General features: G+C 37.3%; 1 long non-coding RNA gene across 2 annotated transcripts; it reads left to right on the top strand.

Moving 5' to 3' along the window:
• Positions 1-813: 813 nt before the first annotated feature.
• Positions 814-2114, top strand: LOC137573480 (uncharacterized). Of its 2 annotated transcripts, none has more exons than XR_011031900.1 (3): positions 814-1057; positions 1124-1392; positions 1442-2114. It is a non-coding gene; the product is annotated as an uncharacterized lncRNA (long non-coding RNA). The 2 variants fall into 2 exon arrangements; XR_011031899.1 differs by having other exon boundaries at positions 814-1392; positions 1442-1686; positions 1769-2114.
• The last annotated feature ends 23218 nt before the right edge of the window (positions 2115-25332 follow it).

The following is a 25332-nucleotide window of genomic DNA, read 5'->3' as shown; positions in this document are numbered from 1 at the left end:
TCTTTTTCAAATGTTTAATTCAAATCTAATTTGTTGGAATACAAAAAGGCAGAATTCAGTAGCGGCATCATCTACTGAAGCAGAGTATATGGCCTTATTTGAAGCTGTAAGAGAAGCCTTATGGCTGAAGTCTCTTTCAAAAACTATTTATATTAAACTAGACAAACCTATAAAAATATCTGAATATAACCAGGGTTGTATAAGCATAGCCAGTAGTTCATCATGTCATAAGCGGTCAAAGCACATATGTAGATATTAAATATCATTTTGCCAGAGAGCAAGTAGAAAATAATCTTATTTCTATTGAGTATATTCCCACAGAAAATCAACTGGCTGATATTTTTACAAAACCATTATCTACTGGAAGGTTCATGGAGCTGAGAGGCAAGATGGGACTGCTTTGAGAAGTCAAAAGTAACAAAATCTACAATTCAACAAAATCTCATAAACTAAACTGAAGTTAATTTTTTTTAAGTAATGTTTAACGTAACTTTTTGAAATGAAAATAATGTTTGTTTTGCTTAAATGATATAAATGATCTGATTGGTTTTTCTGGGTTTTTCCAATCTTAATGGTGAATGTCAGATCATATTGTAATACCTCCCAGAGTACGCGCACCAGTCACAGTAATTGAATTTGTTTTTTTTTTGAAAATTAATATAATGTAATTTTTGAGGGGGTGTGTTGAATAACATAACATAGCTAAAGTTGCGACGTTATGTAGACCTGCAAAAATAACATTATAAAAGGCCCAAAAATTAATGTACGGGCACACTGTCTTTTTACTTTCTTTTTCCTATTCGACACGTGTAAGTGGCTGGTCGTATGAAAATCGAGAATTAAAATCTAATACAATAAAATCAATCATAAAACAATTAAAAAGATTATTGTGCTTTTATTAAAAATTAAACTAATACTAAGCCAACCAAACCAATATTACAACAACAAACAATGTTACGGAATCGCTATCTACAGTTATAATCTGCAAATAATATCAGAATACAGCATGCACAAAATTTTAAAATTGCTGCAAATCAGTGCAAGTTTAGCAACGATGGTATGTGGTAAGCTTATTTGCAACGAAATCAGAGTATTGATTAGAGATTATTTTAAATCTGGGAAGACACTTACGGAGATCAGCAAGCAATTAAATTTGTCTAAATCGGGGGTGCATGGGGTGATACAAATTTTCAAAAAAAAAAAAAAAAAAATGGGAATAATGAAAAGAGAGGCCGAACAATAACACCCCGACAACTGGCCAAAATTGTCAAAGCTGATCGTCGCCAACCTTTGAGAAATTTGGCTTCTGAGTGGTCTCTGAAAATTGGCAAAACTGTAAAGCGAGAATGGATGCGACTGCATTTAAAAAATATTGGATATGGATTTTATAAAGTATGTTTTGTTATTACCTATGCATGGTAACCAAGAAATTATCTTACAGGTAGGCCAAGGACAACCCCCTGCTTACGCTTCGTCAAAAAAGAAACGTTTGCAATGGGCTCGGACAAGGATGTCTTGGACTCAAAGGTAATGGGATCCCATCATATTTAGTGATGAAGCTAAATTTGATGTTTGTGTCGGCGATTCGAGAAAACGCGTCATCCGTATGAGGGAAACATACCATAAAGATTGCTTAGAAAAACAGTAAAGTTTCTTGCCAGCGCTATGGTATGGGGATGTGCATATGTATGTATGTCTGCCAAAGGATTGGGAAAACTGCATTTCATTGAAAGGGCTGTTAATGCTGAAAAATACATTAATATTTTAGAAGATAGTTTACTGTCATCAATACCAAAACTGGCAGATTGCGGTGAATTCAGTTTTCAGCAGGACGGAGCATCATCGCACACAGCCAAACGAACCAAAACTTGTCTGGAATATAATCAAATGCAGGAGATGTGGGACTCAATTTCTCAATAACACTGCAACAAAAATTCAACGCCAAAACGGGTTAAATGCGTAATACAAGCCAAAGGCGACATTACACAATTTTAATGTTAATTAAATTAATGTTCGCAGCATTCGAATTAATAGTGGACACTTTTTTCTCTTAAGTCTACCGTTTGAATAAATTACTCGTATTGTTGTTATTATTGAAAATATAACAAATCTCTTTCTTCAGTGGTTAAAAATCGTTCAATCGAATAAAATTCTCTTTAAGACAAAATACATTGGTATGAGCTATCTAAATATCTATCTAGTATATATATGTACATAGATATGTAGTATTGATAATATAATGTGTTAAACATTGCGCACTAAAAAAAAAACATGCTGTTCGAATTAATATTGGTTTATGCTCGTACATGTATACCCTTGCAGTCCTTGGCAATAATATTTCAAAATTTGTTTTCTGCAACTCAGTTTTTCAATACATAAACAAAACATTATTACTCTTTTTACTTAAATTTTTTTGTTCTTCCCTCATTACGTAAGCAAATACCCTTCAGTACCGGTCGCCGCAAATTCCTCTGAAAGTCCGAGGCGATTTCTCAGATGTCGCCTCGGACATTCAGGGGACATGCCATACAAATTTGCGGCGACATTTAGCATAGCGTCTCGGACATTCTATCGATTTTTCGGCGGATTTTCCTTTGAAGACGAATAACAAAGTCGCTCGTGTGTTCAACGGAATTTGTCCCAGCAAAATAGTGGTTGATTTTTCAATTGAAGTAGCGGCGACATGTCGGCGCAATGTCCCAGCGAAATTTTAGCTTGGATTTACAATGGACATTGCGGCGACATTGTCGATGGAATATCCCCGAATTTTCCCAAAAATAAAGAAAAACTTGATTTGATTTGGGTTTTTAACACGCATTAGTTTTTATTTAATAACATATGTATACATTTAAATTTGTTTATTTTTATTCTTAAATATATTACATTAAATTTAAACATTTATGTAAATTTACATTTTTCTTACGTTTTTTATTGCTTTACTTCTCTTGGCTTGTGCCAACCAATGTCTTAGCACATTCTCCGCCGGCTCATCAGGAATCGGATTTTGGATGGATTCTAAAAAGAACAAAATTGATTAGGAAATGAAAACTTCATAATATTTTAATAACACGTACATTTATTACTGTATACACTGAATTTGAAAAAATTCAACAGTTCCTGCCCCTACGAAATTCAATCGCGAATGAACAATGAAACGAAAAGTACAAAGCGGCGCGCGCAAAAGTTGGAAAAAACAATAACAACAATGCACTGACGAACGAAGTGAATTGGCGTAGACAAAAATCATCATGCTTTACTTCTTCCAATTTTTTTTTTTTTTTTCGAATGAGAAATGTATATACATATGTGTGTACAATGACGACATTAGCTCGTTCAGGTGCCTTCGGCTAACCACAGCATGAAATGCGCTGGGAGAATTTTTTTCTGTCGACGTCAGTGGTTCGGAATATGTGGCGATTTTGTCCCCGGCGACATTTGGTACTGAAGGGCATTCTTTGATATTTATACCCTTGCAAAAAGGGTATATTAATTTTGGTCAGAAATATGCAACGCATAGAAGCAAGCATCTCCGAAGATACAAAGTATATACATATATTCTTGATCAGCACGACGAGACGAGTTCAAATAGCATTGTCCGTCCGTCCGTCCGCCTGGATCAACGATTATGATCAATATCTTCGTTATTTCCTATGATTGTAAGCCATTCTTTCGCAAACATAAGCCTTTTTAGATAACTGTTAGATAAAAAGTTCTTCCACATTGATGGCTAATGGGTAAGGAAAGAGTTACCAAAAAAGTTGCAAGGGTATACAAACTTTGACGCGGTCGAAGTTAGGCCCGGCTCTCTTTTAATTTCAATGCCGTTTCCCGGCAAAACGCAAGGCTTGGTCGTATATAGAGTTTTGTCCGCAACTGTAAGTAAAGTACAAGTATGTACGTACATTTGTATGTATCTGTAGATAATATATACATACATATATGTACATACACATGTTGAATTAAAATTGTTAATGTAGATATGTATGTACATAAGTATGTTTGTACATTTCCACATTCTTACATACATATGTATGTATGTATCTATTATATATACGTACACACAAATAAGCAACTAAAAACTACTAAATTTAACGTTTTTATAGACTTTTATACATATGTACATACATATGTATTAACATACAAGTGTATTTATACATCCCTACACAAAACATGTATGATTCCTTCTGTCGGTATAATACATACATATGCACCTGCTCTTTTTTCAGGTAGTTCTTAAACAGTTGGTGTGATCGGCCGTTGGTTGTGTTTCGTCCATTGATTGGGTGCTGTTAATCAACGCAGCTTCCGCTTGAACCTGCTATTGAGTTTCAGGTTTAGCAACTTACCTTAATATCAAACCACACAATGTAGAGTGATTGGCATCAATTAACGTAAAATAAAACAATGCCTAACTTATTAGTTTTACTAAAATTTTTAAAAATAGAAACAGAATTTTTTAAAAGCCACAATAAAAATGTTTATTTAAATTTTTTAGTAAATTCAAAAATTAAACACATGCATAAGTAATATCGTCGACGTCCGTTATCCATGCGCCAATATGAATTGTTTTGGATTACATATGTAGTTAAACTTGGCTTTTTCCAGTTGTATTGTATTGTATGTACGAGGAAGCATACAAACGGCAAAGTCACGAACAGTGATTTTCTTAATAGTTTTGTTTTCTAAGGTACTGTGACTATAAATATCATAAGAACGGTGGATAACTGTGACTTTTATTTTATTGTCAGTTAAATATATACATATACATATGCCGAATTTGAGCGAAATCGGATAAATATATTTTATACCTCTCATATAGCAAATTAACCATGTCAACCAAGAGCAAAAAATTAGGCCGTTTTAAAACTTTTTGTTTTTTAAGTTCTTATCAGAAAATGTTTAAATTTAAATATTTTACGTATTTTGAGCATATATTTGTTTACCGTAATGATCGATCTACTCATGCAAAGTGATAAAATCAATATTTTTTTTTTTTATCAGTTTCAATAACTTTTCTTTCTTTATTATCTGGCTCTTGTAGGTAAGCTTTTACAAGGTAAAAAGTTTACCAAAAAATGTTTCTCACATTACAATCAATTTCCAAAAAAAAGGTCGGGATTATAACGCAAACCGCATAATTTGTAAATTATCGAATTTTCCTTGCCGACTTTTATATGTTCCGTTCGATCTAAACATATTTGATTTTATGACAGTATTGCCCCGTATTCCTGTATTGCCCCGCATGAAAAAAATTTCCGTTCGACATGTCCGTTTTTAAAGCAAAATATCAAAATACCTTTTAAGAATGATCGCCATATTTTACAAAATTAAAACGATATTAAAAGTCGTTATGTATCGTATTGTATGTATGTATGGTAGTGACTGTTAAAAAAGATTTTAGTTTTTAGAGTAGAACTTATACGGTTATTGAACTCGCCCTAAGGCGTTATTACAGTTTGGTGGCATAGAACTCACTCAAAACTCACCCCTATGATCCAAGGGCACAATTTCACAGTTTGAAAGTTTTATGAAATATTAAGTAACAAATAAAAATAATACACACAATAATATGTGCCATACCCTTAGACGCGTTATGACATTTAACAATATCGAATTTGCACACTCTTTTTTTACACAATTCAAATGTCACCCTTCAGACATTTTTTAAAGTGTCAAAACTCCCATTGATTTCACTACGAACATTTGGCACAAATATATCAGGGACATCCTCTTGATTTGTCGCCGCTTTTCAAATACATACTTATGTATTTGCATACTCCTGAAGTTAAAACAAATATTAAATTGCATCTAACAGACACAATGTTTAAACCAAAATGTTAACTAACAACATTACATTCTTTATTTGTCTCGTATTAGCCGACGTACGAAAAAACTCAAAATTAAAAGAAGGTGGAGCTAAGTTATTCACTCAAGACGGTAACAGAGATAGAGATATAATTGACTAAATTCGTTCGTTCGTAAATTCGTTTGCTGCATTTCACTCAAAAAAAAAAAACAAGAAATGAAAAAAACAATGACGTTTTGAGTTCAATATTGAGAGCGAACTTAGTTATGAATGGGATGTACCAGTAGCCAAAAACCGGATGGGTTCACCTGTGTAGCTGTGAGGAAATTAAAGTGTGATCCTGTTTGAAAGAAGTTTGGGAGATGTGCGGCTGTACTACCAAAATATGGGAGAAAAGTCATTTAGCAACAAAATTTTACAAAAAATAATATTTTGTTTTGATCATATATTTTAATTATGAACATATCTTCTACTGTTAAAGAACCTGAGGTTAATGATACAAATCTTTGTATAACAGATAAACTATATACGGCCTATGTCTTACTAAAAGTCAAGCTATTACCCAAATATCTACCATGCAAAAGCCAACTGCTGTTCTTTTAAATTTTTATAGTTTGTACCCGTACTAGCATGTATGTATGTACAAATGTTCATATGCATGTACCTACGAAGAAATGTATAGACACATACATACCTGCTTCAGTTGAGCAAACCTATACAGCGTGAATGGCAAAGACAGGTGCTCAGCAGCACCGAGTATAAGATACTGAGTTTGAGACAAGTTTACCTGAGATCAATTGAACGTCATAGCGTAGGGCAATTCTGATCTTGTTTTGGTTACGGAGTGGAGCATTGAGCCAAATGAGCACAGCTCTCAATTTCGTTGACTGCTTGGTAGTTTTGTTCATAAGACGACGTTTTACTTGTATGTATTGGTGCTTAAAGTGTTTGCAGTTTTTCTCTCAGAAGGTCATGGTTATACCAGCAGTCCTGATCTTGCAGTATTTCTCGAACATTGAATGAAATGGGTACGCGAAGTTCTTGTTAAAAAATGAGTGCAGTGTTACGCAAACAAAATTTTAAATTTGTGATTTCTATGGAAAGGTCACATGGTGTACATGTGCAGTATCTTAAAACGATTTAAAATGGAATCTTGTGTTCTAATTCCTAAGGAATTCGCTTTAGCCGAGACATTAACAAATGACAGCCGGCAGAAAATATCTGTATGGGCAACAAGTTCAATTAAAAAAGGATCACTGTTTCACCCATTTCAAGGAACAATTCGTATCGACACAATAGAAAGCTTGCATTGTTGCCAGAGTAACGATGTAAGTATATGTATATAGACTTTTAATGAAACATCGCCCTTAAAAAATAAATACTTTGCATACTTTAGTACAGCAGGTTTTCAATCAACGTACAAATACTAATGATAATTTGATACTTACATTTCAGCTAAAAATCCCGTGAGAAAATTCCCGAGCTCTCACAATTAATTTAAAGAATAAATCAAGTGGTGATATAATAGTCTTCCACCCAAATTGTACTTTATGTTTTGCGCTCTTCACGCTTCGTTGTCGCAATATTATAATGTATGCGCATTATGTATGTCTTTGTAATAGACTCGCTTTGAGTTGTTGAAGCATAAAAAAATTTGTGAGAACTTCTTCGCGAGTTGTAGTCTTAAAATTAAAAAAAAAAAAATAAATGGGAGAGTGATCACACTAAAAATCATAATTCTCAGTGGTTCCGTTTTATTTGAAAAAAGTTGTTTAATTTAAAATTGTATGTATGTAGTTGTAGTACATAAATTTAAAATATTTCCAAAACTTTCTTAGGGTATAAACTTAAATTTTTAAAAACTACAGCTGAAATTACGTTTTGGGCTATACAACATTGAGGCATTGAGACGATGTTGGGTTACAGGACCATCCGAACAAAAAAAATTTAATTGTAAAGTAAAAATTGCATTTTTCGGCCAGATTTTTATACTCGAACAGCTTCACTGTAGGTCAGTCAGCTGAAGCGCTATATCTTTGTCTTTACTGCAATTTACATCAAATTTTCACACAACATTCTTCAAATGCTGAAGAATGTTAAAATTTTTTAAAATTAACCCCTCACCCCCCTTAAGATAATTCAATTTGCATACATGAAGAAGAATCGATATATACATAACTGGAAAAAACCTTGCAATGAAAAAGTTAAACTCTCTGTTAAAAGGAAAAGGTGCTAGCGTTGAAAAATCTAAGTAGGGTTTTGTTATGCAATATGTGTACCTGAAAAAATGGTGCGGTTTGATTTTTGGTCTTGCACAGTGGTGTTGCACATCCCCAAATAATAGACATAAATTACTTATTTATGCAGAGCAATTGGCGATTGCAACATATTTTTCATATATGTTCGATAATGTAAAAAAAAATTATCCATTTTTATACCCTTTCAAAAAGGGTATATTAATTTTGGTCAGAAGTGTGCAACGCATAGAACGAAGCATCTCCGACCATACAAAGTATATACATTCTTCATCAGCATGATGAGACGAGTTCAAATAGCCATGTCCGTCCGTCCGTCGGCCTGGATCAACGCAAACTCCTCCTAGACCGTAAGAGCTGAAATTGAATGTGGGCTTGTTTATACTGCAGGGGTTGTATATCTCGGATTCAGCCGGATCGGACCACTATATCATATAGCTCCCATACAAACCCCAAACTCACGAACAGTGACTTTTCTCAATAACTTCGTTATTTTCAGAGCTATTGTCGCAAACTTAATATTAGAGAGTTTATTACGCCTATGAACTACAGTGCCAAATTTGATCAAGATCAGGTGACTACATCATATATCTCCCATTAGAACGATCGGTCGAAAACAGTGACTTTTGTAAATAACTTGGTTACTTTTAACGCGATTGCTTTCAAATTAAACATTTGTTAGTTTAACATATCTGTTAATGACTGTGCCGAACTTGATAAAGATCGGGCGACTATATCATATAGCTCCCATAGGAACGAGCGGTGGAAAACACATACTTTGATCAATATCTTAGTTATTTCCCATGCTAAGATCGTAGGCCATTCTTTCGCAAACTTTAGCATTTTTATAAAAAACATTTTGCCACTGTGATGGCTATAGGTAAGGAAACAGTTGTCAAAAAAAGTTGCAAGAGTATACAAACTTTGACGCCCCGGCACCGGCCCTCTGGTTTTTTTTTATAATTTTTCCTTACCTACTGGCGTAAAAGTGAAAATTTGATCGTGTCGTGCTGCATAAGAGTATACATAGTAACATAAGCTGGAAAACCGCCTAGCTTGGTCTCAACGTTAAAGCTTTTCTTTCTTCTTTTTACTTTTTATACCCTTGCAATAAGGGTATGTTAATGGTCAGAAGTGCGCAACGCATAAAAGAAAGCATCTCCGACCAAACAAAGTACATATATATGTATTCTTGATCAGCATGACGGGATAAGTTGAAATAGCCATGTCCGTCCGTCCTTCTGGATCGACGCGATCTCCTCTTTAACAGTAAGAGCAACAGAGCTGAAATTTTGCATGTAGGCTTATACGTATACATATACTGCACAGTTTGTGTATCTCGGATTCAGCCGGATAAAAATGATAGGCATTGAATCATATCTAATTTTTGTCGAATTTTTATAAAACATGTGGCATTTGACGGGAAATTCAATTTACTTTCATATCTTAATCAAGAAAAATGTATTTTACCTTAAATTGGTATAGTAAAATGGCTTCAAACCAAAGGACCTCAGGAATTTCATATAAAAACGCAAATATTTCAAATTTCGAAGACCAAATGTATGTCTATTAAATTGTTTTTACATGTCTTATACTATGTGCTATCTCTCTCACTCTACAAACACACGAGCACTCTAGCGCCGCTACTAGCCAACGTCCAATTCTGGCCTTGTGGACCGCTTAGTGAAATACGTTCATACGCATATTTTGCATGTTTCTAGTCCGATTTCAATAAAATTTGGTAGTTTTGTAGAAATAGATAAGATAAATTAGTCTGCCAAATTTAAATGCGATAGTCAAAAAACTAAAGGAGGAAATCGTTTTTTTCTTAATTATGGAGGCGGAAGTGGGCGTGGCAAAATGTGAAAATATCTAAATTCTCCGCGCATACTATGCCAGTATACATACTAAATTTGGTGACTTTAGCTTTGTTAGGTTTTGATAAAATCAGTTTTGTTTAATTTGCGGGGGCGGAAGTGGGCGTGGCAAAATGTTTAAATAGCCAATATCTGCGCGCCTATTAAGCTAGTCTACATACAAAATTTGATGTCGGTAGCTATCATAGTTTTTAAGGAAATCACTTTTATGTAAATTCCGGGGGCGGAAGGGGGCGTGGCAAAAAGTTTAAACAATTAGTTTCTGCGCGCTAACTAACCAAGCATATAAACCAAATTTGATGTCTCTAGCTATTATACTTTTTAAGAAAAACAGTTTTGTGTGATTCCTGGGGGCGTAAGGGGGCGTGGCAAAAAGTTTGAACAATTAATTTCTGCGCACTAACTAATCGGGTATACAAACAAAATTTGATGTCTCTAGCTGTCATAAGTTTTAAGAAAAACAGTTTTATGTGATTCCTGGGGGCGTAAGGGGGCGTGGCCGAAATTCCAATTAACTCTGAACATGTGCATACTACACGAGTATGCATACCAAATTTGGTGGCCCTAGCTCTTATAGTCTCCGAGATCTGCGTGTTCATACGGACGGACGGACGGACAAACGGACATGGCTAGATCGACTCGGCTGTTGATCCTGATCAAGAATATATATACTTTATAGGGTCGGAGAAGCTTCCTTCTGCCTGTTACATACATTTTGGCGACTTTAATATACCATTTCACCCTATGGGTGTATGGTATAAAAAACGTCAAAAGCTAACATGACAATAATTACGGTCATCAGCTAAATACAATAACCAACATATAATAGAAAAAATTACTTAATTGAATTTTTTGGGTGCCGAGAAAATCAAATTCAAAGTTAAAAAATTAAAAAAGGGGCTAACCTACTGACCACCACTGTAGGTACAAACAGCCAAATCACTAACAATGATTTTTCTCAATAACTTCGTTATTTTTTGAGCTATTGTCGTGAATATTAATATTGACGAGCTTATTACAACAACTGTGCCAAATTTAATCAAGATCTGGTGACTATATCGTATAGCTCCCATAAGAACGATCGGTAGTAAACAGTTACTTTCACCAATAACTTCGTTATTTCCTATGGTAAGATAGGTCGTTTTTATACCCTTGCAAAAAGGGTATATTAATTTTGGTCAGAAGTGTGCAACGCATAGAACGAAGCATCTCCGACCATGCAAAGTATATATATTCTTGATCAGCACGACGAGACAAGTTCAAATAGCCATGTCCGTCCGTCCGTCCGTCTGGATCAACGCAAACTCCTCCTAGACCGTAAGAGCTACAGAGCTGAAACTGAATGTGGGCCTGTATATACTGCAGGGATTGTATATGTCGGATTCAGCCGGATCGGACCACTATATCATATAGCTCCTATACAAACCCCAAACTCACGAACAGTGACTTTTCTCAATAACTTCGTTATTTATTCGCTATTATCGTGAAACTTAATATTAGAGAGATTATTACGCCTATAAACTACTGTGCCAAATTTGATCAAGATCGGGTGACTATATCATATAGCTCCCATAGGAACGATCGGTCGAAAACAGTGACTTTTGTAAACAACTTCGTTACTTTTAACGCGATTGCTTTCAAATTAAACATTTCTTAATTTAATATATCTGTTAATGACTGTGCCAAATTTTATCAAGATCGGGCGACTATATCATATAGCTCCCATAGGAACGATCGGTCGAAAACAGTGACTTTTGTAAATAACTTCGTTACTTTTAACGCGATTGCTTTCAAATTAAACATTTGTTAGTTTAATATATCTGTTAATGACTGTGCCAAATTTGATCAAGATCGGGCGACTATATCATATAGCTCCCATAGGAACGATCGGTGGAAAACAGTGACTTTGATCAATATCTTCATTATTTCCTATGATTGTAGGCCATTCTTTCGCAAACATAAACCTTTTTATATAAAACGTTCTTCCACATTGTTGGCTAATAGGTAAGAAATCAGTTACCAAAAAAGTTGCAAGGGTATAATAACTTTGACGTGGTCGACGTTAGCCCCGGCCCTCTGGTTTCGGAAACATTTGTCTTTTTAGATAAGGAAAAAATTAACATTAGCCCCGGCCCTCTGGTTATACCCTTGCAAAAAGGGTATATTAATTTTGGTCAGAAGTGTGCAACGCATAGAAGTGTGCAACGCATAGAAGACGGACGCGTTTTTTTTTTTGCGATTATCAAATTTTATTTTTTTCTCGCTATTAAAAACTATTTATTAACTTTTAAACTCATTATCGGTTTAGTTAAAATTTCACCATCCGAATTTGATTTTTATTTCGCGAATTCTTGCAGTCGCTTTTGTTTAAATATACATAAATTAAAGCCTACAACAATACTTGCATCAGCAAACCAACAGGTTTGCTTATCTCTTATGCTTTTATGTTGTTGCATGTGGTCAATTTGACGCGCTTTCCCGCTCTTTCCTTTTCTTGTTTGATTTGCGCTCTCGTCTTTTGCCTACCCGCGACTCTGTTTTTGTGTATTCTTGCTAATTAATCTTTAGTTGTGAAGGCTTACTCTGCACATTAACCCTTGTGTCAGAACTGGTCAGTATATTCTTATACACAGATTTTTTACCTTTACAATTTTAATTTTTTTTTTTTTTTTTTTTTTGTATTCCTTTTTTAAATTAAATTTAACTTTTGATAAAATGGTTGTCGGCCCGAAAACTAATTGCATAGTTGCGGTTGACTCCCATGGTTATATTCTTTGTTGGTTGTGTGACAATGCGGTTCACGTTAAGTGTGCAGGTTACACAGGCAGAATCAAAGAGTCTATTGCTAAAGGTGGTGGCTTAAAATATGGATGTGCTTCTTCCCAGGGGGTGGAGAATGAGATGCGCTCACTCATGAGGTGTACTAGAGATATTTTTGACACTTTAAGGGCAGAAGTTTACTGCGGTGGAGACGCAGTTCAGAAGCGTATCGATTAGACCAGTCCTTGGGGTGTTTCTGTGTCTGTTGATCCGCCAGCGTCTCTTATCCTTCCCGACCGGTCTTATTCACCGTCCACTCCTAATGTACAGCAATTGATATCGTTTAAGAGCCCGGTTGTCAATGCGAATAGTAAGGAATTACTGGTATCACCTGGAAATGATCTCTTAAAAACGATGCCAATTGTAGTGTCCGATGTGTCCGGGCAATTACCGATAGTTCTAAAACTATCGAGGGCCCCGTAAATAAGTTGACTGCTGCAGTGGATGACTTGTCCAACGTTACTGCTGCGGCTGACGCTTCGGGACCACGGCCTCTCATTGGCATACCACCACCATAGCCTATATTCGGAAGAAATATATATAAATATATTTATATTTTTCGATTTTGAGAATCAAAAGTTGTTGATTAGCCGATTAGTTTTAAACAAATTGCCGACTCTAAAAACTTGGGGGGGTGTCACACCCCACACACACACACACTTTTATTTATTTATTTATTTTCTTGCAGCATATCATCGATTGTGCTGGTTTGAACGATTGAGCCATATTTTATTTACTTTTAATTTTTCGAAATGTAAAGCATACACATACAATGCTAGTTTGCAATGGCTCTCTTTGTGACCACCCATGGTGTATGCGTGCTAATCGCGGCAAGCATGTAAAATGGGTTGGGGAAGAAGAAAAAGAAATAGAAATTATATTTTGAAGGTATTGTCTATGCATTGATGAATTAAGTTGCAGAAAAAAGTTTGGAACATGTAAAAATATTATGGCCAAGGACTGCAAAGGTATATAAACTTCGGCACAGCCAAAATTAGCTTCTTTGATATTTTCTAGATAAATTAATGTGTCTTTAGTCGATTATTAAAACTTTTTGCATAGCAGACATACCTTTTGAAATGAATTTAATGTTGATCGATTTGCGCTGGGATTGGCCTTGTGACCTTGAGGCTGTACGAACTATGGTCAAAGTTAACCACGAGGACTTTAGATTAAAATTGGTATCAAAAATGTATTTACACCAAATGTCTTTTTTTTCTGGGATGATGAACCATTAAAAATTTAAACTATTCGCTTTGTTTGTTTTTTATTATACCCTTGCAAAAAGAGTATATTAATTTTTTTCAAAAATGTGCAACACAGAAGGAGTCATCTCAAACCATATAATGTACATATATACATATATTCTTAATATTGATAAGCACGACGAAACGAGTTCAAATAGCTATGTCCGTCTGTCCGTCCGACCGTCTGGATGAACGCAAACTCCTAGACCGTATGAGCTACAGAGTTGAATGTAGAGGATGTAATAGGAGAGCTGGCTTGTATACATATACTGCAGTCGTTAATCTCGCACTCAGCCGGATCGGACTACTATATCATATACAACTGGGAACTTCAAAATAGCACCACTTGCTAAGGTAATGTGTTCAAAGGATTCCTAGACTAGACTGTGCCAGCCACTGATTTACATTTAGATAATTCGCTGAGCACCACTGCCTGGCTTTCTTACTGGTGTGCTTTGGGCCGATGTCCTGTTGAAAGGCTCATATTAGCTCAGCGTATAGTGGCAACACCGTCTATAAAATATTTACATGAACTTGCTAATCCATAATCGATTTGGGGACCAAAAAGGTACCGACACCATAATGAGGAAAACAGCCCTTTACCAATATCACTAATCCTCAAAAAAAACTTTCACTCGTTGCAGAGGACGGACGTGTTTTTTTTTGCGCTTATCAACTTTTATTTTTTTCTCGCGATTAAATACTTTTACATAACTTTTAAATTCATTATCGGTTTAATTAATAATAATTTCAACATCCGAATTTTATTTTCATTTCGCGAATTCTTGCTGTCGCTTTTGTTTAAATTTAAATAAAATCAAAACTTACAACAATACTTGCATTAGCGGTGTTGTTGTTTTATTTATCTCTTTTGCTTTTGTGTCTTTACCGTTTTAACTAACTCTCGCGCTCTTGCGTACAAATTGTTGTTGCATTCCTATTCTTGATTGATTTGCGCTTTCGTCTTTTGCCTACCCGCGACTCTGTGATACGTGTTTTTGTTTTTGTGCTTTCACCTCTTTTTATTCTTTAGTTGTGAAGGCTTACTCTGCACATTAACCCTTGTCTCAGAACTGGTCAGTTTATTCTTATACACAGATTTTTTACCTTTAGAATTTTTATTTTTTATTTTTTGTATTTCCGTTTTATTTAAATTTAACTTTTTGATAAAATGGTTTTCTGCTTAAAAAATAATTGCATAGTTGCCACTAATGCGGTTGACTCCCATGATTATATTCTATGTTGGTTGTGTGACAATGCGGTTCACATTAAGTGTGCAGGTTACACAGGCAGAATCAAGGAGTCTATTGCTAAAGGTGGTGGCTTAAAATATGGATGTGATGCTTGCCGGGAGGTCGAGAATGAGATGCGCTCTTTCATGAGGCGGACTAGAGATAGTTTTGACACTTTAAGGGCAGGTTTTAATAAACTCCAAGCGGAGTTTACTGCGGTGGAGACTCAGTTCAGAAGTTTATCGCTTATGAATGAGTCTCCGAAACGTAAATGGACCAGTCCTTGGGGTGTTTCTGTATCTGTAGATCCGCCAGCGTCTCTTATCGTACCCGACCGGTCTCATGCACCGACCACTCCTAATGTACAGCAATTGATATCGTTTAAGAGCCAGGTTGTGAATGCTATTAGTAAGGAATTACCGGTATCACCTGGGAATGATCTCTTAAAAACGATGCCTATTGTAGTGTCCGATGTGTCCGGGCAATTACCCATTCTAATGGAAGTGGCCGATAGCTCTAAAACTATCGAGGGCCCCGTAAACAAGTTGACTGCTGCAGTGGGTGACTTGTCCAACGTTACTGCTGCGGCTGACGCTTCGGGACCGCGGCCTCTCATTGGCATGCCACCAAAGAAATATATATTTGTTTCTAGGCCAGACCCTGTTGTCACATCTGAGGATGTAATATCCTATATTGGGTAGAAAGTTAACGTTTCGAATATTGCGGTCAAAAAGTTTTAATTTTCTTATTCTCGGGACATTTCGTCCTTTAAAATTAGGGCTTCTGCCAATATCTTCGACATTATTTGTCGAGAAGATTTTTGGCCGAAACATATAATAGTTAAGGAATTTACTGTAAAAAAGAAAAATCGGCAACCGATTCGCCTGCCAACAACAACAACTAACACTAGTCGTGACACATCATTATCTGCTGGTGTGTCAAAAAACTAGTTTCGTCCCTTAGCCTGGGCTACCAGAATATTAGAGAACTGAAATCTAAACTTCCTAATCTCTATGTAGATAGTCTCTCTTTTGAGAATAACATTCTAGCTTTTACAGAGACGTGGCTAAAACCTGATATTGCTGATTCATCGGTTTTTTCCACAAACTTTTCTATATTCAGACGTGACCGGATTTCTCGCATAGGCGGTGGCGTTCTGATAGCTGATGATGCTGCTTTATCATCTGAAATGATTCAATTTTCTAATACCCAGGAGATTGAGTTTGTCGGTGTTAAAGTAAATTTTAAATCTTTTAATGCTTTCATTACTACTTTCATTCCTATATTCCACCATTGCACACTGGGCTGAATTGCCAAATAAGTGGCATAAAGTCGAATAACTCATATATCGAGCTGAAACTTGGTATATTTGATAAGAATAGCACTCTAAATATTGAAACAAAATTTGAAGTTCATTTGACCACGCCTACCCCAGTAGCCCATATAAGGCAACAATGCGTATACGTGATCACAAAGGAAAGTGTGAAAACTATATAAAGTACAAAAATTTTAATATTTTTTATGTTTTAGTGATAGTAATATAATATTTATTATGATTAAATTCTTACTTAAAGACAGGTCTTAGTTACTAACAATTTTAAAAAAGTTCATTTTTTAATTGTTTTCCACATCTAATTCAAACGCATATGGATTTATATCCTCTATTTCTGAGTCGAAGTCATCATGAAAACTGTAATCATTATCTAAAGACTGAACATTTATTGGAAAATTATAATGTGGCGTTTCTAAAAGTTCAATGACATCTCGCGGAAGGGGGTTTTTTTTATGTCGAGCTGCCCTTTTCTTAATGGATATACTTGAAATGAGGGGATCTGAAGTGTCCATAGATCTTTCGAATACATCCATCATATTATTGTGATTTAACAAATCTTGCAAGGTAACTTTTGCCATAGTTTCTGTAACTGTTATACCCATAGGTCTCAATTGCAATTTAGCTTCCTGGACATTTCGGTAGCTTGGATATATGTCACAATTATGCTGTTTGCTTATTTGACGAATTTCATTGTATAATCGTTTGCTTATCGAGTTTTCCAGCAAGAATTTCAAAGCTTCATTTATTGTTAAAGGTATTGGTTCTGCAATACCGAATTTTCTTTTAGCTTCAGTTGCATCACATTCAGAATTGCTAAAATTTTTAAGCACAAATGCAGTGTTACTTTCATTTGATTTTCTGCCTGCCATTGTAGCAGCATGAATCAAGACGGGGCCCAGCTTCATCATAATTTAGCTTTGGTCTACCCAATTGAAGACTGTCCGTATCTTCTTTATTGTCCAATCCAATTTTAAAGCTCATTGATAGCCACTGTGAATGTTTTATTCGGAATGTGCGCATATTTCTGCTGCACTTTTGTAAATTCGAAGTAATGTATATTTCAAAGGTTTTAACATTCTTTTTAATTTCACTAATGCTTTCATTGGTTAGCGAACATTCCGTCAATTGGCCAAATATCCAGTTTGCAAGAACGGCAGAGTTGCGGTCGCTGTCAATCCATACGTCCAGCAGCGTTGAATGACAGAACTCAATGTGATCTACAAGTTCAGAATACCGCCAAAGCCGCAAAAAGCCGCAAACAAGATTATTACTAACTTTTTATACACACTCTCTACTTTGTTTTCACATACATTACATATCCCAGAAACACACAGAAGGTAAGTTTTTACTCCACAGAAGACGAACACATTTGTTTAATTTTCTATCTTTTTGGACAATACAAAACAGTACAGATATATAAAATATAATAAATTTGAACACCAAATTGTTGTGTTTTATACATTCTACATAGCTTGGCCTCCAAAATCCATTTTTTCCACTATCTTATTTTTCTTTTGTGTAAATTTGCCAAGCGCTCAAAGTAAATAAAAATTTCCCGCCAATTTTGTCGCAGGCATCAGCTGACTAATCACCTGACTTTGAAGCTTGATCAGAATGACAGGGTTGCATGTTTGGTAAAAGCTATCATCGATTTTTCCTATTTAGGGACTCTAGTTTGAATATACATAATTAGAATTATTATTTGCTTCCACAAAATTTTCGACTTTATGCCACTTATTTGGCAATTCAGCCCAGTGTGCATTGTCAGACATGTTGGTGTATTTAAATCATTTAGAGGCAATTCAGTTTGTCTCCTCTTTAGTGTCCAGTCAAAACATGCTCATAGTTTTAGGTGAATTTAATTTACCCGCTTTAGCATGGTCACCAACAGATGAATGCACCATGTTGCTGTCCTCTATGTCACATGACTTTATTGATGGCCTTCTAGGCTTATCTTTATCCCAAGTCAATACTGTCTTAAATTCTAATGGTACATCGTTAGATCTTATTAATTATTATTTGTATTGGATTCTTCTTGTTGTGATGATTCTTGGATCGAAACATTTGTTCTTCCCGAAGACTAATTTCATCCTACATTAAATTTAAAAATTGATCTGCTCTTGCTTTCACCATTACTTGCTTTAAATGGTGCTTTCGTAAGACTGACTTTGCCAGCCTTAACAAAAACATTACTACTACCGATTGGTCTGTACAATTGTAGAGATATGAAACTCAGCTGTTCGCTTCTTTTATGATACAGCGAATTCTCTCTTTAACAAACCTCCCTGGTTCTCTCAAGAGTTATCCAATTTAAAAAATGTAAAGTCTCGATATTTTAAGAAGTTTAAAAAAACACGTCGTTCAATCAGATTACGCTCTGTGTACAGTCGCTTGTTCAAATACACAATGCTATAAGAATTATCTTCAGCGGTGTAAGCCTCAGTTTTCTTCTGACCCTAAACAATTTTATAATTTTGTTAATTCTAAACGTAAGACCTCTGTGCACCCATCTTTTTTGTCCTTTCAAGATAAAAAATATCAAAGAAGCTAACATCGGCTATGCCGAAGTATATATACCCTTTTCAAAGTCCTTGACAATAATAATTTTACATGTTCAAAATTTATTTTCTGCAACTCAATTCATCAATACACAAACACAACAATTTCTTTCTTTTTACTACAATTTGTTCCTCTTCTTTCCTCGTTCCTTTTGCAAAGCAACGCACGCATACACATACAGTTTGTTAATTATATTTTGAGACGCTTATTAACTTTATTTGGCCGTATCTTGTTAAACTGAGAATACATTGAAATAATCGAAACTTAAAATACTAGATGTATCGATATTGTTCGAGGCCTCTTACCACGATACAAATAAGCTACGACATAGCCCTAGTGCGGAAACCCTTTTTTGACCGGGCGACGATACGTGTTTTTAGCCGTCTTCAATTCGACTACGCGTACAACTCCATCTTCACCTGGAAAAACTTTCATAACTCGACCGAGCAGCCATTCGCCACGTGGGGTGTTGTTTTTCACAACAACATGTCGTCGACCTCCAAGTTTGACATCTTTATGCCATTTCTCCCGATGTATAAGTGTGGGAAGATATTCTTTAATGGAACGTTTCCAGAAAGAGTCTATCTGGTACTGCGAGATTCTCCAAGCTCGTTTTTCCATCGTATTGGAAGTAAAGTTGCCTGGGCCATGGAGTATGCAGCTTTGCAGGATACAAATATCGTTTGGACACAGACCAAGTTCGTCGTCGGGGTCATCAGATTCCAGTATATACGGTCTGCTGTTGACCAGATATTCTGCCTCCATAAAAATTGTTTGCCATTATCTGACCAGATGATTTATATAGGTCCACGTCGAGCCATCAGTGGAGTGGGCTATCTCCACGTTGATTGCTCTGGTAGTCAGGCATGTGAATATTACTCAGTACCGCTTGCGGAGGTGGCTCTAGTTACTCTTTCTGCTTTGGTGTAAAATGGACCGAAGTAATCGACGCCTGTTGCTGTAAATGGTTTTTTGTGGGTGAAAAACCTTTCTTCGGGCAGGAATCCCATTTTTGGTGTTTGTGGTTTTGCCTTTTTGCGTTTACACCAATCACAAGCATTGATCGTCGTTCTGATGATCCTATTTAATTTTGGCATCCAGTATGCCTTCCTGAACTGATGTACTACTACCTGTGTTCCGACATGTTGTGCGTCGACATGTATTTTATTGATCAGCATCCGAGTAAAGATATGTTTGCCATCGAGAACAACTGGGCTTTTGGTATATGTCGATACCTCTTTTGCACGTTCTATTCTGCTATCCACTCGCATTATGCCATTGTCATCCAGGCGTACACAATATTTTGACAACCTCAATTTTAAAGAAGGCTTTCCGGTTTTTAGGCTGATTAGATCGTCCTGAAATAGTTGTTGCTGTACAACCTTCCATCAGACAGTTTCCGCCCATTCAATTTCGCCGATACAAGACTCATTCAATTTTCGATTACCTTTTAATCGTTTCGTTAAGTTATTTATGTATCTCCCAATCCAGGCAGTGCTGCGAATCAATTTATTGTATCCGGAAATTTTTTGTATGAGTATATCCATTGGATGTTCCATCTCTTGAAGCACCATTACGATCCCCGTTTGGTCGAATTCTTCTATAATGGGTTTTTGAAGATCCCACATGGATTCGGGTCTTTGAAGAAATTCGGGTCCCGTCAACCACCAATGAAGTTTATGCTCTGATAGGTTGTCACGCGCTTTGACGTCAGCGATGTTTTCATTTGTTGATAGCCAGCGCCACTCTGATCTTACCGATTTTTCACAAATCTCACCTACTCGATTTGCGACAAAAACGTCCATACGTTTATCGCTGTTAATCCAGGTAAGAACCGTACGTGAATCAGTCCAAAAGTAACGTTGATCTATATTGATTTGTAGTTCGTGGCTTATCATTTCAGCCAAATGGCATCCCAGTACGGCGGCCATCGTTTCCAGTTTCGGAATAGTTATATGTTTGATTGGAGAAACCCTTGCTTTAGATGCAATTAGTGACACATCAAATTGACATTTATCTTCTTATCGTAGCTGCTTCTGATATAGGCAACTGAAGAATATGCTTTTGCACTTGCGTCATTAAATATGTGCATTTCAACGCGATCGGCATTGTTCAGATTAGAGCCATAACATCTTGGAATTTTGGTGCCCTCAATTGATATTAATGCCTTTATCCATAATTTAACTGCCGCCGTGTACAGACGTGTTTTTTAATGCACTCCGCAAAAATTGAGTGTAAAAAAAAGACCGCGTTTGCAAAAATTTGTGTAAGGCTCTCAGTCGCCCCAGAGACGCCTATTTACAATCATATTGCTATTAGATTGCTCTAATAGCAATAAATACTAAGTTGCAACAACAAAGTGCGTAATTTTTACAAAAGCCATGTCCACCAATTCGGGCCCAAGCTCTCTCGATCCCCAACAGCAACAGCTACAAGAACTAATTGTACAACAACAACGTGAGCGTCGACTCTCGGTCCAACGCAACAACGCGTACTTTTCGGTGGTGTCGCCGACCCCACTGAATGCTAACGTAAGCAATAACACCGAGAGTGCCAGCCACTCAGCAATCAAAAGCAACTTACCGTGGAGAGAGCAGTGTGCTTCTCCATCAATAACGATAACTGGGTCACCGATTGCACCGACCAGCACCGTCAGCTCGTTGACAGCAACTACTGCAGCGTCTGCCGAAGTATTGACCTGCCTCAAGCCGTCAACGACAAGTCGCCCTGAGTCAGCCACAATAGTAAACCCAACGACTTCTGTCCAAACTGGAATGGATAGATATATTAAAATAACTAAGCGGAAGCTAAGCCCGCAAAAGAAAAAAAGTGGCAACACGCCGAAAATAACCAAACCAAATGAACGAGTAGCACCCCTTAGCGGGAATCGTTTTAAAATTCTTGCCGATCAGCAAGATGATCAAGCCGGCGCTGTAGATAAAGTTAAATCGGCTAGACCACCCCCCTTATACATCCGTGGAGCCAACTGCAGCGCCCTGATTTCGAAGCTAGTAGAAACAGTAGGGGCAAATAACTTTGTTGTAACCCCTCTCAATAGGGGTAACATTAAAGAAATTAAATGTCAAACCCAAACTGAGGACAATTTCCGCATCATTGAAAAGTACCTCCGTAATGCTAACATCAACTTCTATACCTACCAACTAAAAAGCAGTAAAGGGCTCCAGGTTGTGTTGAAGGGGATTGAGCCATCGGTCCCTACTCAAGAAATAGCAGACGCGTTGGTCGAAAAAGGGTTTGCGGTCAAATCCGTTGTCAACATCATCAACAGGAACAAAGTCGCACAGCCGCTCTTTAAAATCGAGCTCCAACCAGATGCAAAGCGGTCGAAGCCAAATGAAGTGCACCCAATCTACAACCTACAGCTCCTATTGCACAGAAGAATCACCGTAGAGGAGCCCCATAAGAGACACCAACCACCGCAGTGTAAAAACTGCCAGGAATACAACCACACCTCTAACAACTGCAATCTCAGGTCAGTGTGTGTTGGCTGTGGCGAACATCATAAAGATGGCATTTGCACCAAGGACAGAAACAATGTCGCTTTAAGATTATGCAGTAACTGTGGAGGGAACCACACGGCCAACTACAGAGGATGTCCTGTCTTCAAGGATCTTAAATCTCACCTAAACGGGCGCAAACCCCCAGCTGGACCAAAAATCACCGTCAACGCCTCTAAAACTACACCCGAGGTATTCTTCGCCAAGGCTGTTAGATCATCTAACTTGCCTGCTACATACAGTCCTAGTGTATCCTTCGCTAGTGTGCTCCGAACTGGACAGACGGAGCCCGCAAAAGAGACCCCGTCACTCCACCATCTACAGAATCCGCAACCTAGCGCACCAGAGCTTGGCCAGCAAATTCCAAGTGGCTTAGAAGCCCTATTGATCTCACTCAATCAAAACATGACCACTTTTATGACGTTCATGCAAAACTGTATGCAAGAACTGATGCGGAATCAAAACCTGCTTATCCAGAAGCTTATCGAGAATAAATAATGGCTTCCCTACGTCTATGTCTTTGGAATGCTAACGGCATCTCCAAGCACAAAAATGAACTGCAACTATTCCTAGACTCAAGTGAAATCGACGTTTTGCTGATTTCGGAAACACATTTAACATCAAAAAATAATTTTCAAATACCAAAATATACCTTCTATGCAACAAACCATCCAGACGGAAAAGCTCATGGCGGGACTGGTATCCTAATCAAAAACCGTATAAAACACTCGTTCCTCAACAGATTTGAAACACAGCACCTACAAGCAACTGCTATAACCGTTCAAACCAGCTGCGGCAACACTACATTGGTTGCCCTGTACTGCCCACCACGCTTCTCAATCTCTGAAAAGGAATTTACCGATTTCTTTAACACACTCGGAGATCGCTTCATTGCAGCAGGGGACTATAACGCCAAACATACGCACTGGGGATCTCGCCTGGTAAATCCTAAAGGCAAGCAGTTGTACAACACAATAGTCAACCCTCTCAATAAGATGGATTGCGTCTCACCGGGTAGGCCTACTTATTGGCCTACAGATCCACAGAAAGTGCCTGACTTGATTGATTTCGCAGTAACCAAGAGGATTCCACGTAATCGGATCACTGCGGATACACTGCTAGATTTAAATTCCGATCACTCTCCAGTATTATTCACACTATTAACAAGACCTCAAGTACTTGATCGCCCATATAGGCTTACAAACAACAAAACAAATTGGCTTAAATTTAAAATGTACATGAGTGCCCACATTGACTGTTCGCCGAAACTGGATGCTGCAGAGGACATTGATATGTGCGTCTCTGCACTTGAGTCTATGATGGCAGCTGCAGCAAAAGTATCTACTCCACCTGCCTCTTCTTACACTAAACCTGTTGACAGGCCTACGAACCGGCGGATAGAACAATTAGTAACGGAAAAACGACGTCTAAGAAGAGAATGGCAGATTACTCGCTCACCAGCAGCAAAACTTCGCCTAAGGCATGCTAATCGCAACCTCTCCAAGGCGTTAAGACAAGAGGAAAGCTGGGCTCAAAGAAAATACATAGAAAAGCTCAGCCCAACCAGCACTAAACATCCTCTGTGGAAAGCCCACCCAACTTTAAGCGCTCCTGCAGAGACAATTTCACCGATAAGGAGTCCAACCGGTGGATGGGCCCGCAGTGACGAAGAGAGGGCATCCGTATTTGCCACACATCTTAAAATGGTTTTCCAGCCAAATCCAACATCAAACTCATCTGTACTTCCCCCTTCGAGCACACTAACGGATAGTGAGTACTCGGAACTCCAATCGGACGAGATCACTGCAGTTATTAAAAACCACATAAAGCCAAAAAAAGCCCCTGGCCATGACCTAATCACACCGAAAATGATCCTGGAACTCCCTATCATTGCCATACAATACATCTGCAAACTGTTCAACGCTATAATAAGAATTGGCTACTTCCCAAGAACATGGAAAAGGTCCACTATCATCATGATTCCTAAAGTGGGAAAGGACAAAACCCAGCCATCATCCTATAGGCCAATTAGTTTGCTGCCATGTCTTTCGAAGCTTTTTGAAAAGGTCCTGCAGATCCGACTAAACTCATTTCTGGCATCGGAGAACACAATCCCTTCACACCAGTTCGGCTTCCGCGAAAAACATGGTACAATTGAACAAGTCAATCGCATAACATCCGAAATACGAACAGCATTCGAACTAAAAGAATACTGTGCGGCTGTCTTTCTCGACGTTGCCCAGGCTTTCGATAGAGTTTGGCTGGAGGGTCTGATGTTCAAAATCCGGCAAAAACTGCCACAGTACACCCACAAACTCATGGAATCTTACCTTTACAATAGGCAATTCGCTGTAAGATGTAATGGCTCCGTCTCTGCTGATTTTGAAATCAAAGCTGGTGTACCGCAAGGCAGTGTACTCGGCCCATTGCTCTACCTACTGTACAATGCAGACTTACCAACGAGTTTAGGACTTACAACGTCCACTTTTGCCGATGACACGGCAATCCTCAGCAGATCCAAATGCCCAATACAAGCCTCTGCAAAATTAGAAGAACACCTCAAGGTGGTAGAGGAATGGCTAGCAACCTGGCGTATCCGGGTCAACGAGCAGAAATGCAAACATGTTACATTTACGCTTAACAGAAGAAACTGACAGAAGACTAACTTGGCGCAAGCACATCGAG

This window comes from Drosophila tropicalis, unplaced genomic scaffold (genome assembly GCF_018151085.1).
Source record: "Drosophila tropicalis isolate 14030-0801.00 unplaced genomic scaffold, ASM1815108v1 contig_409, whole genome shotgun sequence".
NCBI lineage: Eukaryota > Metazoa > Arthropoda > Insecta > Diptera > Drosophilidae > Drosophila > Drosophila tropicalis.
The sequence above is the reverse complement of the archived record's forward strand: the minus strand, read 5'-3'. Positions and strand labels throughout refer to the sequence as shown.